The sequence below is a fragment of the Microcebus murinus genome, chromosome 10 (genome assembly GCF_040939455.1).
Source record: "Microcebus murinus isolate Inina chromosome 10, M.murinus_Inina_mat1.0, whole genome shotgun sequence".
Lineage (NCBI taxonomy): Eukaryota > Metazoa > Chordata > Mammalia > Primates > Cheirogaleidae > Microcebus > Microcebus murinus.
The window spans coordinates 49,328,600-49,345,917 of NC_134113.1; positions in this window are offsets into that span (position 1 = coordinate 49,328,600).

A 17,318-nucleotide genomic window follows, 5' to 3' on the forward strand; every position below is an offset into this window, starting at 1 on the left:
TCATCCATTTTCTCCCAACCGCTGACTTAGCATTCTTCTTGAAATAGTGTAAATATTTGCTTAGGATTTTGTACCAATACCCTACTCAGTGAGACATCATGCTAATAAAACAGCAGGGAAATGTCACAGAGAATTTTCTACATTCTACGACTTCATGACCAAAGGGGATTTTTATTTAATTAAATTTTATATCTGTTTTATTTCCATTCTTAAACAACACTGAATTTCTCAGGGCCCTTATTTGCATTTCTGATTTCTTTTACGTTAATGATATCTTGAATTCTTGGCCAAACCAGAGTAGAAAAGTAATTTTCCCTTGAATATGAGAAGCAAATGGAGTTTACCTGTTGGACATACTCCAGATTTCCCAACAATTTCAGAGTGAAGTGGGCACTGACCAAGACCATCATCCAGGGTCTCTAAAATCCCACTGGCCTAGTCATCTCATCAGGGTGATCAGACAAGACACATATAAGCTGTCAGTAATGATTTTTTTTTTTAATTTTCTTTACATGGAGATTGAAATGAAGATAATTTGTTGATTTATATGGATCTAAAATAGTTCTGCAGCACTTACTCTGTGTCAGGAACTGTTCAAGCATATTAATCTAACTGTGGTGGGGTTTGTTATCCTCTTTCTGCTAAAGTTCAGGATCTTGGGTAAGATCATACGCCCAGATTTTGGCTTAGCTGGGGTTTGTGCCACGATGTTTGGTTCTAGAGTCTGTGTCCTCACCTAATGCACAACACTGGGCTATCTTAGTATATGTCATTTGTATCCTAGTACAGCAGAAGACTCCAAGAAAGAAAGGACTCAAATCCAATAATAAATGAAGCAATATAGAGATGCCAGGATAAATGAAGGTACCCAAATAATCTTAGACTATATAGTTAAAGACAAATGGTAATATAGTGAATGGGAACACATCATATATTAGATTAAACCACATTAAATTTGCCATTTTTGTATGTCAAAAATGACTGAATATTGACAACTTGAAATGGTCCAGTCTAATATTATTAATAAGGCAGAATACTTGAAATAGATGCTCAAAGGGAAAACTTATTCGCAGGTTGGAATTAAAAACATTAGCTGTGGCTGGGTGAGATGGCAAAATTAAAAATGTTCTTACAGGTCTCCTCTGTCAATGAGGAAGCATGGGGATGTAGAAATGTGCTAAAGGTCTTATCTTAGTGAGGAGAGGCACAGCTGGGAACAAGAATGCCTTGGTTAGTGGGCAGTGGGTCAGATCTTATTTTTGTAGAAAGCTGGAGAAATACATGTTCAGTTAAAAGCATCAGAAAAACGAAGGGTGCTCCTGGGAAACTGATCTTGCCTGCAGCCTGTAGCCAGAGTTTGCAGAACAGGCAGGTCAGGAAGGGTAGTGGGTTCTCAGGAGTGTACAAATCCCTCTGTGAATGGCAAAAGAAATTTCTCACACCAGGTCCAAGCCTCATTCTCTGTGGGTGGTATCATCTGCAGCTGTACAGAATCTAAATATGCTAGTGTCTTTTATGAGCCACCTCTGGTGGAACACAACAATGTAAAAGTATTGTGACCAAAAGAAATTGCCCTACTTTGAACTACTTTGGGCAAAATTGTAAACATTACTGACATTTCATGATGTCAATTTAATTGTACTTTCTAGCATTCTTTCTTAAATGGTTTTGACTAGAATGACATATAATTACAGGATTCTTAATAATCACATCTACAATTGTCCGAAAGTCTTTAAAAAACTAAAGCACATAACTAAGACTGCTCGAGAAAAAAGTTTAAAAATGACTTTAATACTCATGAAAATGGTTAGAAGTGAGTTTTAGGTAAAATTTTAAGCACCATATTTGTTTCTTCTTTCCATTCATTTCCCTTGTCTACTGAACAGGATGCTGTCTGCATTGCTATGTTCTATGCACATGTAGTATTCTGATTGTCTGTGGAGAAGGTTGGCAGTGCCTTTTGACTTTCGATGCAGAATTACATACTTCCTGGGACACGGAACACTTAGATCTGACTCCAGGGTTTTTGAAAAGGGAAATGAAAAATTCAGAACTGTGGATAACACTGTAATTTAAATGCATCATTTAATATGTCTTTTTTTTAGCTTGGTATACCAAATTTAATGGAAAGTGGGGTAAATGCATTAATAAGCTCTTATATTAGAGCAAAGTACAAAGAAAGTTATTTTTACGTAAACTGAAAACAGCAGCATGACTTTTATGTTCTTCTGGGAGAAGAGGGAGAAATGGAATCTGTTGAGTCTGTGACAGGCTACATATCCATGAGAATGCTTGGAAAAGACAAAAAAATATGAAGTATGCTCGAGAAAAATCATACCTACTAATTATATGTCATACCTACCTACTGTCCAGTGCCCAGTGCCCAATATCTACTGAAAATGGGGGAAGTTAAGAGAAGACAAATCATTCCATTAATAACAATGATCAAATACTTTCATATGTTTAATTGATAGATTACATTCTCCTCCCTATAGTCTGGCTGAGGAGTGACAAATGTTAAGGAAACAACCAACCGAAGAAGGAAAGAAAAAAGAAGGGGGGAGGGAAGAGAAGAAAAGATAAAGACTGTATAGATGACACAGATTAAATTTGGAGTTCTGGAATGGGTAGCAAGAACAGACTTCAGATACATCTGAAGTCTGAGTCTGCTGAGGAGTGCTCTGGGTTTTGGGGAAATTCATCTTTGTTTCATTCAATATCTCAGTAAACACTCTGGAATGGGCCAGTCTTGAGGACACCCAGATATAAGGCAGATCTAGAAATAAAGTCCTCTGTGAGAATGGAGCTTCTCACATCTGCTGGAACCACCCCTTGTTGTTGATAACATTCACATTCCACATCCTCTGTCATTAAAGTCATGCTGTACCCTCTTCCGTTGGGGTCTTTTTATCAATAATACCATTATCCTAATTGTAACAAACATAATAAAGCTTAACTACTAGTAGAATGGGATAGCAGAATTGACTTCTAAATAGCAAGAGGGAAATTTTTAAAAAATATAATAGTAAAGTCAAAGACATGGCTGTATAAAAGGGCAGAAATAAAATCAAATATATAGTTGAAAACTAAAAGTGAACAAGACAAATTCCCCTCTTAAAAGAGAGACCAGGAGATTATGTTTTTTTCAAAAAAGCACAAACTTTTTAAGTGAAACATATTAAAAGCTAAATAATGATGAATAGATAAAAATAGTGGAATGGCAAAAAATAATATCAGGCAAATTCTGCACAGACCAGAATTCACCAAATATGCTGTGAGGGAAAAACTTAAAAGAATTTGAATCATTTCAATTTTCTAATGTCTAACACCAGACCCCTAAACCAGTCCAGGCATTTGGTGATCTCTCTTTCCCCTGGCAGAAGCTCTCTCTTCTTGGGTAAGCCCACAAAGCTGGCCCACATTCGTGCTCAAAATCAGCAAAATCTCCAAACAGAATAAAAGAAAACAGCTGGATATCACCAGCTCACCTCAGAAAGGTTCTTCCTCTTGGGGATTTTAGTTGTCCTAATAATCCTTGCTTATATAGCTCTCTGATACCTTTAAAAATAGGTCATTTCATTTTAATCCAGCTTTTCTAGTTGTTGAAGTGGGGGCATTGGTTTGCTGTGACCTCCTACATCCTACTTGAAGTGGAAATCCCAGATATCTGTTAATCCTCGTTTCATGCGTCTCCCTCCATCCATTCAGTGCCAAGTCCCCATTGATTCTATATCTGTAAAGTCCCTTGAATCCCGTTTCCTCTTTTCTTTTTCACAGCCACTATTTTAGTTTAGTTATTTACTGATCTTTCCAGGATGATGACAAAGGCACCTCATTTCCCCACCGCTAGTCTCTCTCCTGTACAACCAATACTCTAGACAGTTCTGTAAACTAATCCTTGGTAAGTGCAGCTCTAATGATGCTGGTCTCCAGCTAAAACATTTCCATGCCTTTCTGTCACAGTTTAATGTCAAGTTTTTGTCCCAAAATATCTCTCGTTTTGTGATTCCTATTGCTTATGTTTCACCCAAACCAGACTATTTGGTGTTCCTTCAACATAGCCCATGTATTGCCACTATTTGCCCTTTGTCCATGCTATTCTCTCTACTTGGGAAGTTAAAATGACAAGCAATTAATCATTTCCCCCCATATATCTGCTTATAGAAATCCTAGCCGGCGATTCAAGTCACTATTTAAATGCTGCCTCTTCCATGAAATCTTCATTTACGCTCCAACAGCATTTCATGATTTTGCTTGCTTCTAAATCTTCCTGGTAGGTATTTTTTACGTGCCTTTGGGCGCTTACCAAATTCTGTCCTACCTTCTACTGATTTGTGTATCTCCACTACTAAAGTGTAAACTTTTGAGGTCAGGGACCTCTTTGTACTATCTGGTAAAATATCCATTTATTAAATCCTTTTGCACAACAAAGAACAATAAACATTTGTAAATGAAGAAAAGAATGACCCATGTAAGTGATCAAAAGCTGATGTCTAATTGTGTAGAGAGATTTTCTGATGTGTGAACCTACTCTGTCCTTTTTCTGCTTTGTTTCTCCCATATTTTTGTAACACTGGGAGTAGGAGGTATTCAGATTACCTAATGAATGCTTGGAGCAAAGTAAACCTCTTGCTTGGCTTTCTGTTTTAGCTTTGTCACTTTCAAAGCATTGTGTAGAGAGAGATGATTTGGAGCAAATACAAAATATTGCTCTAAGAAGCATAATGCATTTGTCTTAATTTATAATTCATGTTACAGTTTAAATATTCAGTATATGCCTGCAAAGCACTTTCAGCACCTCAAAAGAATAACATAACTCAAATACAAAGTGCCATTTTGTTGTTATCTTCAGCTTCTCAGTTTATGAGGTCATATTTATTACTTATGTAGTTGGATATTTTACATTTCTACAAATCCTAGCCAGAAACACTCCCTCTAAATAAAACCATTCAAAGTGAAGATCCATAGTTTGAAAGTAAAAATAAATGATGAAACTGGCTAAAATGATCTGTTAAACCCCATTTGGAATGAAAAAGCATCAATGAGAAACTTTATAAATGAATCAGAGAAACATTTATTTGTGCATCAGCTAAACTCCTTTCTCTGTAGCCTGCAAAGTATCAACTGTCATGTTCTATAAAACTCTGTGAATCATGAGGTTCCAACAAGCACTTATCACTGCCTGTCATCAGCTTGTGTGGACTCAGAGCTTGCAGAAAACAAGGTTCTAAAGCCTGAAATGATTAATAACGTAGTTGAAAGAGATTAGAAAATGAGGTTTCTTTCCTATTATTAGATAATCTGTTATAAGTTATTTTTGTTGTGTCTACATAAGAAAACATAAAATTATTTAATTCAGTAAACCTGTTTTAAAAACAGGCAAATTAATAAATGTAAGTCATGTACATGAAACAGTACATATATTGTGATTTGCATAATTTTAAACCAAGCACTCCCTATCTCTCAACTCTAGCAGTAGATGGAAGAGCAGCACAGAACAGCAGGAAAAAGAGTGTGGAACCTAAAACCAGACTGCCCAGGGTCAGATCTCCAGCTGAACAATTAGCTATATAGCATTGGGCAAGATAGTTAAAATCAAGGTTTCTGTATATGGTTCACTTTGATTGGAGTATTGGTTACCGGGTGTACACATTTGTCAATACCCACTTAATTAAACCCTTAAGATCTGTACATTTTATTTTGTATCAATTATATCAATATCTTAATAAAAAAGAAAAATATATTTAAAAATTAGCATTCCTATATGAAGGGAAAAATCACAGGAGTTATTGCATATGTTTGTCATATGGATTAAATAAGATAATGCATATAAAATGCCCCACAAAGCATAACTATTATTATTTGAATAAGTGACAAAAATGTTGTAAGATAAATATCTTTTCTTGCTTTAAAGTAATGAGGAAGCTAAGTCTCAGAAATGTATACACTGGTTCTTCAGTATCTGTGGGGCATTGGTTCCAGGACCTCCCTTAGATACCCAAACCAGAGATGCTCAAGTCCCTGATACAAAATGGGGTAGTATTTGTATAACCTATGCATATCCTCTCAGATACTTTAAATCATCTCTAGGTTACTTGTAATACCTAATGCAATGTAATTACTAAGTAAATAGCAGTTGTCCTGGGGAACTACTTAGGGAATAATGACAAGATAAAAGTCTATGTGTTCAGTGCAGATGTAATATTTATTCGAATATTTTCAATCTGTGATTGGTAGAATACATGCACGCAGAATCATGGATATGAGGTGCTGCCTGAACTAACTTGCCAAAGATTTGAAGCTGAGTTTTAAATCCTGGCCTGTTGAATGTCAAAGTTTTCTTCACTCTAATAGAAAATTACAGTGTGGACTCTTTTTAGGAATTGTAGCTGGATTGAACAAACGGTTTGGTATAGATCTTGTTACTTTTCTTGTAGTTTTATCATGGGAGAAGAGCATAAATAATTCAGACGTGTTAGTAAAAATATTCTGAACACAGAAAACTCAAATTCAAAAGTTCTCAATTGAAGTACTTATAACTGGATATATCAAGAGAGGGATGAAAACATGGAAAATTGGAACTTCATTCTTGCTTTCTGTTAGATGCTACAGGAATCTTTTGTTGTTTCATGTCTGTTTAGAACTGGTACATTTCAGACTGACAGCCTAATGAATGATACTACAAAATGAAATTTTGTGTCTGTCTTATTTGGGCAGATGGAAAAATGTGCATACATTGGGTATATGAAAAAAAATGTACATAAACATGAAATTGGCTAAAAACATGTTGATTTTATAAGTAAAAAGAAAATCACTATGAACTATATGGCTCATCTATATAAACCTACTTCCAAATGACACACTTTGGAGATTATGAAATATTCACTTAAAATTATCATTTTTATATAAATGTTCCCAAATTTTTGCTAAATCACAGTTGAATTTAGTTCACTTTATAGTTCAGCACCATTTGCCTTACAGTGAATGTGATCTTGAGAATTAAGTAACATTTTAAGTAATAAATTCTATTTATTACTTAAATACTTTATTAAGTAGTATTACTTAATATTTATTAAGTATTTATTACTTAAGTACTTAAATTAGCAGCTTTGATCCTATATCAGTATTATACACTCATTCATAGCTAAAGATCCATTCTCTCTGATTTTTGATATTTGGATATTTTAAAGAAATTTTGTAAAAGATTTGACTATTCTTTTAGAGACTTCATTTAAAATAGTAGCAGCATCTATCTTCATATAAAAAAAATCAGTGGCTGAGCGTGGTGGCTCACACCTGTAGTCCCAGCTACTTGGGAAGGTGAGGCAGAAGGATCTCTTGAGCCCAGGAGTTTGAGGTTGCTGTGAGCTGGCCTGATGCCACGGCACTATAGCTCAGGCAACAGAGTGAGAATCAGTGTTTCTTTTATTCATTCATTAAAACAGTACTAAATACACATTCAGAAAGAAAAAAACCTGTGCTAAGTGTGATTGCTATGCACAGGCATCCTCAAAGAACTTTTAATTTAGCAAAGGGAAATAGAATTCATACTGAAATGACTATCATAGAAATCAATATTTTAAGGATGTCATTTAATCCAAGAGCAGCAGGATCAAAGTAAGAAACACATTTTTGAAAAGGCAGGAAAGTTAAAATGTGAAAGTTTATAATAGAAAATCTTATATTTGATCCAGTAAAAATGTAGATTTGTCAAGGGGTGATCCAGTGAGAGGAACTAAAATGAGCAGATACACAAAAATGTAAGAGCAGAGATCCAAGAACAGGAAAATAACAAGATTAGTAGCGACTGGTATAACTACAAGTTTCAGGTTGTAGAGAAATGGGATATAAGTATTAGGATGGTTGGAACCAGATGATGAAAGTCTGAAAGTGCCAGGATAAATAATTTGGACTTTTGTTCCCCAACTAATGAAATCCTGGTTCTAAACAGTGGTTTTCAAAGTGTGGTCTAAGGAACCCTGAGGGCCTCCATGAGGTCAAAACTCTTTTCATAATAATACTAAAACAGTAATAGCAATTGTCACTCTCCTTGTCCCATGAGTTTCCAGTGAAGTGTTCTATAACGTGTGACACCACAACAGACCAAATGCAGAAATAGATGTAAGAATCCAGGTGTTTTCTCTTAAGCCAGACATTAAAGAGATTTATAAAGACATAAACACATGCCATCCTTCTCAATAACCAGGTTTTTGTTTTGAAAAATATGGTTCTTTTTCATAAAAAAAAATGTATTATTTATATTAACATACAATGATCTATCATAGGTATTTGAAAATTAATAAATATTTTTTAGAAGTTCTCAGTATTTATTTCTACAATAAATAAAAAAGATGAAACCCGCCTAAACAAAAGCTCTTTGCAGTCTTCACTATTATTTTTAAGAGTCTAAAAAGAGATCCTGAGACCAAAATGTTTGAGAACCATTAGTTTGGTCTTGATATAGATTCAATCATGACCCCTAGTGGATACATCCAGCCATTTTGTAAACCTGTGGACATCCAATTTAGTTACCAAAAGAAAAAATCCTTTGAAATTCCACTGTCATTTCTTCTTGAGACTTCATTTAAGATCATTTATCAGAGGTGCCAAATCTAGTTTCAGCTACATTGGCTAGGGCCAGTGTTTTCCAAGGTATTCCTAAAGCCCTGCCTCACAATCACCTGTGAAGTTAGGCTTACAAGGAACATTCCTGGCTCTTACTCAGCAATTTCAATCACAGTCTTTTGTGATAGCGCCCATCTGGATTCTATCAAGAGTCTCACGGTGCTATTATGAACACTAACATGAAGATTCTTGTTTTGGTATATTTGTGCTGCACTTAAGAGTGTACCAAGAATCATCAATTAAGGTGGTTAAAATTCACATGGAGTCCGACACTTCTACTCAGTTGTAATTTCAGTTCCTACAGAGTTAGGTGGTATTTCAATAGAAGGGATCTTATTATCAGGAAGAAATTAAGAACCTTGAAGTTTATGGGGCTTGTTTAAGGATAAGAAATACCTATAGGTCTCTAGTGAGACCTTAATTCATCAGAGAAAAAAACTCTATCCTCATAAAGGAAGAAAGTATGAGTTAAACCTGTGCTCCTAAAACTTTAATGTGCAAAGGAATGACTAGAGATTGCAAAGCCTAAAATATTAATATTTATTGTCTGGCCATCTACAGAAAGTTTGCCTACCTCTTGTTCTAGATCAGCGCTTTTTAAACTTTAATGAACAAATCAATCTTCTGGGGATGTTGTTAAAATGTACATTCTGATTTAGTGGATCTGGGCCCAACATTCTTATTTCTAATTAGCTCCCAGGAGATGTTGCTGGCCGGCTGGCCACCTAACAGCAGGTTTGCAATACAGAACCTCTGGCCCCAGGGCAGCCCACAGACTTAGCAGCCACCTTTCACCAGGATTCACAGGTAATCCTCATGCCTATTACGGATGACACCAGAAACACTGGTATAGACTACAAAAAGAAGCATGGCTTTTGACTTCATACAAAGCTCCATTGGAATTCTACTTTCATTTATTAGGCATAAGAATACAGCATGCAATATGAGCTCTCCAAACCTCGTCTTTTTCATCTCCAAAATGGGGACAAAAATACTTTGTCCATTCACATCATAACCTTGTTGCAAAAGTCAAATGTGACAATGGAAACAATTTGTGAAAAATAGCTAGCGCATATTGATGGTTTACTGCATGTAAGCCACTGCTGTGAATAATTTACAAAGAAGTGGAGGCTCAGATGGGGAAACAACTCGCTCAAATTCACATAGCTAGCTAGAGAAGGGTAGACCTGGTGTTCGTTCTTGGCCAGAAGTTGCCTGGTTCTGCACTCTATGACCACATAATAGCACCACCTCAAAAGCCTCCCAGGCCTATTCAAATGTCTATGTTGATGATTTTTACTTTTTCTTTTGTGAACATATTCCAAGACACATCTCCATGCACAATGAAAGAAATCTGCAATCTGGGCCAGTAAGAAAACTGCTGCAAACCTTAGTATACATACACTTGACCCTACCAAAAAAGTCAAAAAGCAGGGGAGTAAATCCAAAGTTCTCCTAAGCAATATCCTATGTTATAGCAACTTTGTTTAACAAAGATTATGCTTCCAGAAAGCCAGGAATGGTTAGCTTATATGGTGACTAAATCAAATACTGGAGGAGAGAGCAGTGTGGAATTGAGTATTAATACCTCAATTAATTTCCTTGTCTTTAAAATCACCATAGAGTAGTGCTCTGAGGACAGTTTTGGCACCAGAGCCTCCATCTGCTTATGATCTCCCTTGGCTTTTCAGGGCTTTTTCAGTCCTTGCTGTTTTGCCCAGCAGGAAGTCCCAATCCCTGCTACTCATTTTCATTTTTCCTTCTTGCCCTTAGTAGAGGTCACAGCCCTTGAAAGCTTTCTTTGGAAGAGCACTTTATAAGAGATGCAACAGCATCCTCTACTGACCATGACTTATAATGTCAAAGGGCCACCAACTCACTTTAATATTTGAGCATGATTTGGGTCACTCCTGCTTTAGTACACTTATTAGTGTTTTTTTCTTTCCTTATTTTATGCTGATTTTGATATTAAAATGAAACATTGATGTTTAAGCTCATTTTGAACAGTACAATAAAATGGCTTTCAGCAGAATAGTACACCAGGTGTTGTGAAAAGCCTATACAGTTGACCCTAGAACAATACAGTGGTTAAGGATGCTGACCAACCCCCATGCAGTCAAAAGTCCCCTTTCACACCCCCAGAAACTTTTCTACTAAGAGCCTACTGTTGACCAGAATCCTTACCAATAACATAAACAGCCAACTAACTCATATTTTGTATTTTATATGTATTATATACCGTATTCTTACAATAAAGTAAGCTAGAGAAAAGAAAATGGAATTAAGAAATTCATAACGAAGAGAAAATATATTTATCTAGATTGGTGCAAAAGTAATTGTGGTTTTAGCATTGTTGAAATTTGCCATTTGATATTGGAATGCATTCTTAAATAAATGTGGTTATGTTATACATCATTTTATGTGCATTTCTTGCTTTATGTTTTTTGCTAATGACTTATTACTTGCTGTTTATTTTATATTTATTTTAGACTATGGAAATTATGTTAGACAAAAAGCAAATTGAGCGATTTTCTCATCGAGTTCAAAATGGGTCATAAAGCAGCGAAGACAACTTGCAACATCAACAATGTATTTGGCCCAAGAACTGCTAATGAACATACAGTGCAGTGGTGGTTCAAGAAGTTTTTCAAAGGAGACGAAAGCCTTGAAGATGAGGAGCAGAGTACAGTGGTCAGCCATTGGAAATTGACAAGAACCAATTGAGAGAAATCATCAAAGCTGATCCTCTTACAACTATACAAGAAGTTGCTGAAGAACTCAACATTGACCATTCTATAGTCATTTGGCATTTGAAGCAAATTGGAAAGGTGAAAAAGCTCAATAAGTGGGTGCCTCCTGAGCTGACTGAAAATCAAAATATTGTCATTTTGAATGTGTCATCTTCTCTTCTTGTATGCAACAACAACTAACCATTTCTCGATTGAATTGTGACTTGTAATGAAAAGTGGATTTTATACGACAACTGGCAACAAGCAGCTTAGTGGTTGGACAGAGAAGAAGCTCCAAAGTACTTCCTAAAGCAAAACTTGCACCAAAAAAAGACCATGGTTTCTGTTTGTTGGTCTGCTGCTCTGGTCTACTAGTTTTCTGAATCCCAGCAAAACCATTCCATCTGAGAAGTATGCTGAGCATATCAATGAGCTGCACTGAAAACTGCAACGCCTACAGCCAGCATTGGTCAACAGAAAGGGCCCAATTATTCTCCACGACAACGCCCAACCACATGTTGCACAACCAACATTTCAAAACTTGAACAAATTAGGCTACAAAGTTTTGCCTCATCCTCCACATTTACCTGACTTCTCGCCAACTGACTACCATTTCTTCAAGCATCTCAACAACTTTTTTGCAGGGAAAATGCATCTACAACCAGCAGGTTGCAGACAATGCTTTCCAAGAGTTCGTAGAATCCTGAAGCATGAATTTTTAGCTTCAGGAATAAACAAACTTCTTTCTCATTGGCAAAAGTGTTGATTTTAATGGTTCCTATTTTGACTAATAAATATGTATATGAGCCTACTTATAATGATTTTAAATTCACCAGTCCAAAACTACAATTACTTTTGCACTAACCTAATACTATTCATTAAGTCAATGTGATTCATCATAAAGGTCTTTATCCTTGTAGTCTTCATTTTGAGCAGGCTGAAGAGGAGGGGGAAGAGCAGGGATTGGTCTTGCTGTCTCAGGGATGGCAGAAACAGAAGAAAATCATGGTGTAAGTGGACCCATGTAGTTCAAATGGATCAACTATAATTCTCTGTACATGGCACAGCCTTGATACAGAACCTCATGGGATTGCATTGTGATTCTTCCACTAAGTCCTATCACAAATTCCACACAGTATCTTTCCATTTTTTTTCCCAAGAGACAAATGTTACTCTTTCATGAAAAACTTTATAATAAGCAGAGCTGCTTGGCAACATAATCACATTCAAAATGTATAGTACACTACTTCTTGAATAGCTATTACTCCATCCAGTCTTCACAAGACCCCAAGACAGGAAGAAGGCTGGGCAGAGATTATGAGGCCTGTTGAAGAAGAAATAGTCCAGAGGAAAAGGACTCACCAAAGTTCATACACCTGGCCAGGACACATGTGCAACTATGTGGATAAATGTTGGCCCTGGACAAGGCTGGGAGGTGATGGAGCTTGATAAGAGTTGAGTTTGAAGGACCTCTGTTACCAGAAGGCATTAGGATCTCTGAAGGGGAGGCTGAGTCAAAGGTTACTAGAACAGAGGCAGCAGCAAAGGAGCAGGAGAGGTGACAAAGCCGACCTCTAAGGGGATTTAGCCCAGGTATGAGGAGGGCAGCTGAGTTTCCCAGCAGCAGTATTCTGTGCTTGAGGCTGACTAGTCACTCAAGTCTGTACATAATCTCCAATGTCAGAACTGGACAGGCAACCTTAAGATACCAGTGAGGCCACCGCCTGTCTTCAGGGTGTATGAGGACTGTGGAGGTCGTTGGGGGCAGCAACCATGTTCATGTATTTATCCCCGCTTCTATAGAGCCTGGACTATAGTAAGAATGCAAATATTTTTGTTCAAGGCATACATAAAAGAATGAATGTGCTCAAACCAGGAACTGAGGAGAGAGTGCAGAGGGGTGTAAAATCAACCTTCCTAGAAGCAGATTAATTTTCCTGGGACTCAGCAGGACAAACAGCCCTAGTACTAACGCAGGTTGCTGTTAGCTCTTTTTCAGAAGGAGTTAATGAGCAAAAATTGTCTGGGGACTGAGTGGCCCAGCCAGAATGGAGATGTGGATTGGAGACTCAGAGCCGGGCAATAGGTAGCCGGGGCACATTTCCTAGCCCCAGGAACGTGACTCAGGTGTGTGTTAACAGTATAACCGCTCTCGTGGGCAGGAGCGGAAAACCAAAGGAGACCAAGGACGCATGTGTTAGGTGAATTCCGGGTTCTGGTGGGTCTTTCCGCTTAGGCTGAGAAAAGTGCTTCCGGGTCGCCGCCATGGCTGCCGGCTGCTGGAGCGGTAAGTACAAAAGGAAAGCTGCGGCGGTCTCCTTGCCGCTTCTTTCCTCCTTTCCCCAGCGAAATCCACTTCCTTTCACCCACCTCAGGACCTGCATGTTCAAAGTCCTTCACCCTTAAAGAGCTCCAGCTCCTCTTTCCCACCATTGATACTTCCAACTCTGTAGGATCTGTCAGATCCCATGGGCCAAGTGGCAAGGCAACTCGCACGCCAGCCTGAAGGGGCTGATAAGCCCTTTCCTATTGTGGACCCAACTCAGAGACCTCTCAGACTGTCACATAACTTGGTTAAGGCCAAAGCAGTATCCTTATTTGTAGAATATGCTGCCTCCACAACCCAAAGAAGCCTTCCAGGGATTTTGCTGTCTTCTTGTGGTAGGAAGTGTAAGATGCAACACTTTGATTTTTATCAGGATGGGATGTCGCAGCATACCCTGATCACAGGACTCCTAAAATCATACATTTTTGGCAAGCTCCTGAAATTTTACAGGGTTCCTCTCTCCTCTTCTGCAGTGCATATGTCTTAACAAGACCTCTTGTGTGCTAGCCACTTCTTGTTCATCCAACCCAATCTACATAGGATCATCTATGTGATGGATCAATGTGTTGTGTGAGATGACTAGATGATCCATATTTCTTTGGACTAGGTCACAAAAGAAGTTGAGAAAGTTAATATAGTGCTGGAGCAAAAATGTAAATATATTTTTTGTCTAATCCATGTGATTGTGAACTATTTGTGATCACCTCTCCGTACTGGGACAGAAAAGAACACATTCAGTAAATCAGTGGCTGCATATCATGTGTCTGAGGCCATATTAATCTGCCCTAGCAAAGATACCATATCTGGCATCAACACTGTGTTGATAACTACTATTTGGTAGAGCTTGTGGTAGTCTATATTCATCTTCTAGGATCCATTCAGCCTCCTCAGGGGACAGACTGGTGTATTAAATTGAGATAAGATGGGGAACACCCTCCCTGGATTCATTAGCTCCTTAAGGGTGGCATTAATCCCTGCCATCCTCCCACAACACCACAACCACCAGAATGTGCTAATGCTTCTAGGCTGGGCGAGAGGACTTTGGGAGGCTTCCATCTTCCCCACTATGGCAGATGTTGCTCCACAGACCAAGGACCCAATGTGGAAGCCAAACTAACTGCCAAGTGTTTCGATTCTGCTTATACATTCAGAGACTGGGAGAATGATCATTAGGTGGGCCTGTGCACCCATGGACCTAGTGGACTCACTACAAATCAGAACTTAGCCAGGACTCTATTATCTGGACCCCATCCTAACAGTTATAATGATCCTGCAGGTCTCCAGGTATTAGTATCAGCTCAGACCCTGTATCCAACAGTCATTGAAATGCATAAATATTCTTTTTTTTCCAAGGTCACAGTATCTGAGTAAATGTCCATAGGTCTTTTGGGGAAAGGACTGGAGGAATTATTAACACATAAACTCACTGAGGTTTTGCAAAGTCTTTCCTCTGGGGACCTACCTAGCCACTCCTTCAGTCAGTGGGTGCTGGATCTGAAAACTAGCTCAAGTCCAAAAAAATTGGCAAGGGATGACTATGCTTGATATCTTTTAATGTCTTCTGGCTGGTAGAAACTAAGTAGTATTACCATTGACTTCTCTTATATTTTGCCACCTGGGATAATCATCTCTATAACTCTCAGGCCCACTTGGATGCCACTTCTCCAACTTTTGCCAGTACATGTTGGCTAGGTCTTGCAGCTCCTTCAGTATAAAGTTCTGTTAGCAGGCCCTTAGCTTGGTTATGCTGTGACTTAATTCTACTTATAGGTCCAGTGGCTTCATGCCCAGGAGGGGAGAGAAGGGCAGATCCAAAAAGGGCTACCTGAAGCCTTGTGGAAGAGGAATCTCTGCATCATCTTGCAGAATGTTTGGAGTACTAGTTCTGACTGGGGAGAGCTTGGCCATTTCTGCAGGATCAGAAACTTCAGGGCAGTCTTTTGAGTCAAAACCTTCAGGAGTATCAGGCTGCATGATTCCATGTATCACAGTCCCAGGGTTGCCAAACAGGGTCCCACCCTTAGTTTGTCTTCTTTTTACTTCCTGACACTGCTAACATTGATCTTACATGCTGTGATAGTGTTTCATTTTTATTCAGTTCTAAATATTTTGTAATTTTGATTCCTTCTCTAACCTACAACTCATTTGAAGTTTTATTTTTAATATACATACTCTTGGAGCTTTTGCTCAGTTTTAAATAATTGATTTCTAATTTTAATTCATTTTAGTCAGAAAACATGATTATATTATAAAATATTGATTCTTTAGTATTTGTTCAGTCTTTTTGTGGTATACCCTGTGGTCAATATTGGCAAATATTCTGTTTTATGCACATTCCAAAGGAATGTATATTCTCTAATTGTTGGGTACAGAGTCTATTAGGTTATATAGAACAATATGAGGTTCAAATTTACTAATACAACTTTTATGACTGCTCAATCAGTTTCTGAAGAAAATATGCTAAATTTTCTTGCCACCGTTACATTTTTACATTTCTTCTTGTAGTTCTGTCAATTTTTGCTCTTTATATTTTGAAGTTATGAGGTTGGGTGCCTAGATTCAGGATTGCAGTATCTTCCTGATAAATATTTTCTCTGGTTGTTTGTAATAACTGTCTTTACTTTTTCCAATGCTTTAGGCTTAAAGAATATTTCACCAATTTTGGATGGAACTAGAGACCATTACCGTAAGCGAAGTATCTCAGGAATGGAAAAACAAACATCACACATACTCTCTAATAATTGGGAGCTAAATTATGGCTACACATGGGCACAAAGAAATTTAAAGGATATTGGAAACCATGAAGGGGGTAGTCAGAAAAGTGTGAAGGGATAAAAAACTTACCTGATGGGCACAATGAACTGCATTCTCGTGATGGGCACTGACTTAAGCATTATACAAGGTATCACAAAAACATTTTTACTCTTTAATATTGTGATATAAAAAAAGAAAAAAAGTAACAATTTTATTTGGGTTAAGATTTGGCATATGATTAGAATTAGAAAGCAATCTCTATCTCTACATCATTGAAAGAACTGCCTCTGGCAACATTGAATGCAGGACCTGCCTAGTAAACTTTTTCCCCAGTTCTTTGCTGCAGAAACTGATCCTGATTAATGTAAGACAAAATAAATTATTAAAACATATTCAGTTGCAGCCAGAAAAAAAGGTCAGAAGCACCTCCCTAGTTGGTGCATTGACGATTTGCTGACATAGCAGCTGTGCATTGGACTCCTCAGCTTGCTTTACTGATCCATGATGCTGCCACAAGAGCTCCCGCTGCTGTCTCTGGGCCCTGGATGGAGCCATCACCAATGTACCATCTGTCACTAGTGTGCACTGCACTGCCCCTACCTCTTGTAGTCACTGCCTTCTGATTAAAATCAGAAATGGTGCTTCCAGCTGATGGAGCTGAGGTCATATGTCTGTGTCCTAGCTGCAGGGGAGGTCAGGGAAATCAGTACTGGTGTCTGATATTTTCAGCCTCTACACTGGGAAACATGGTCCAGCTGATAAAGTGGGACATTCATGAAATACTGGAAGGGTGGTTCAGATTCTGAACACCAAAATAAATGACGACTTTCCTCCAGGGAATGTCTCCAGCAAGATTTTAAGCTATCTTTGCCCTCGATTCCATG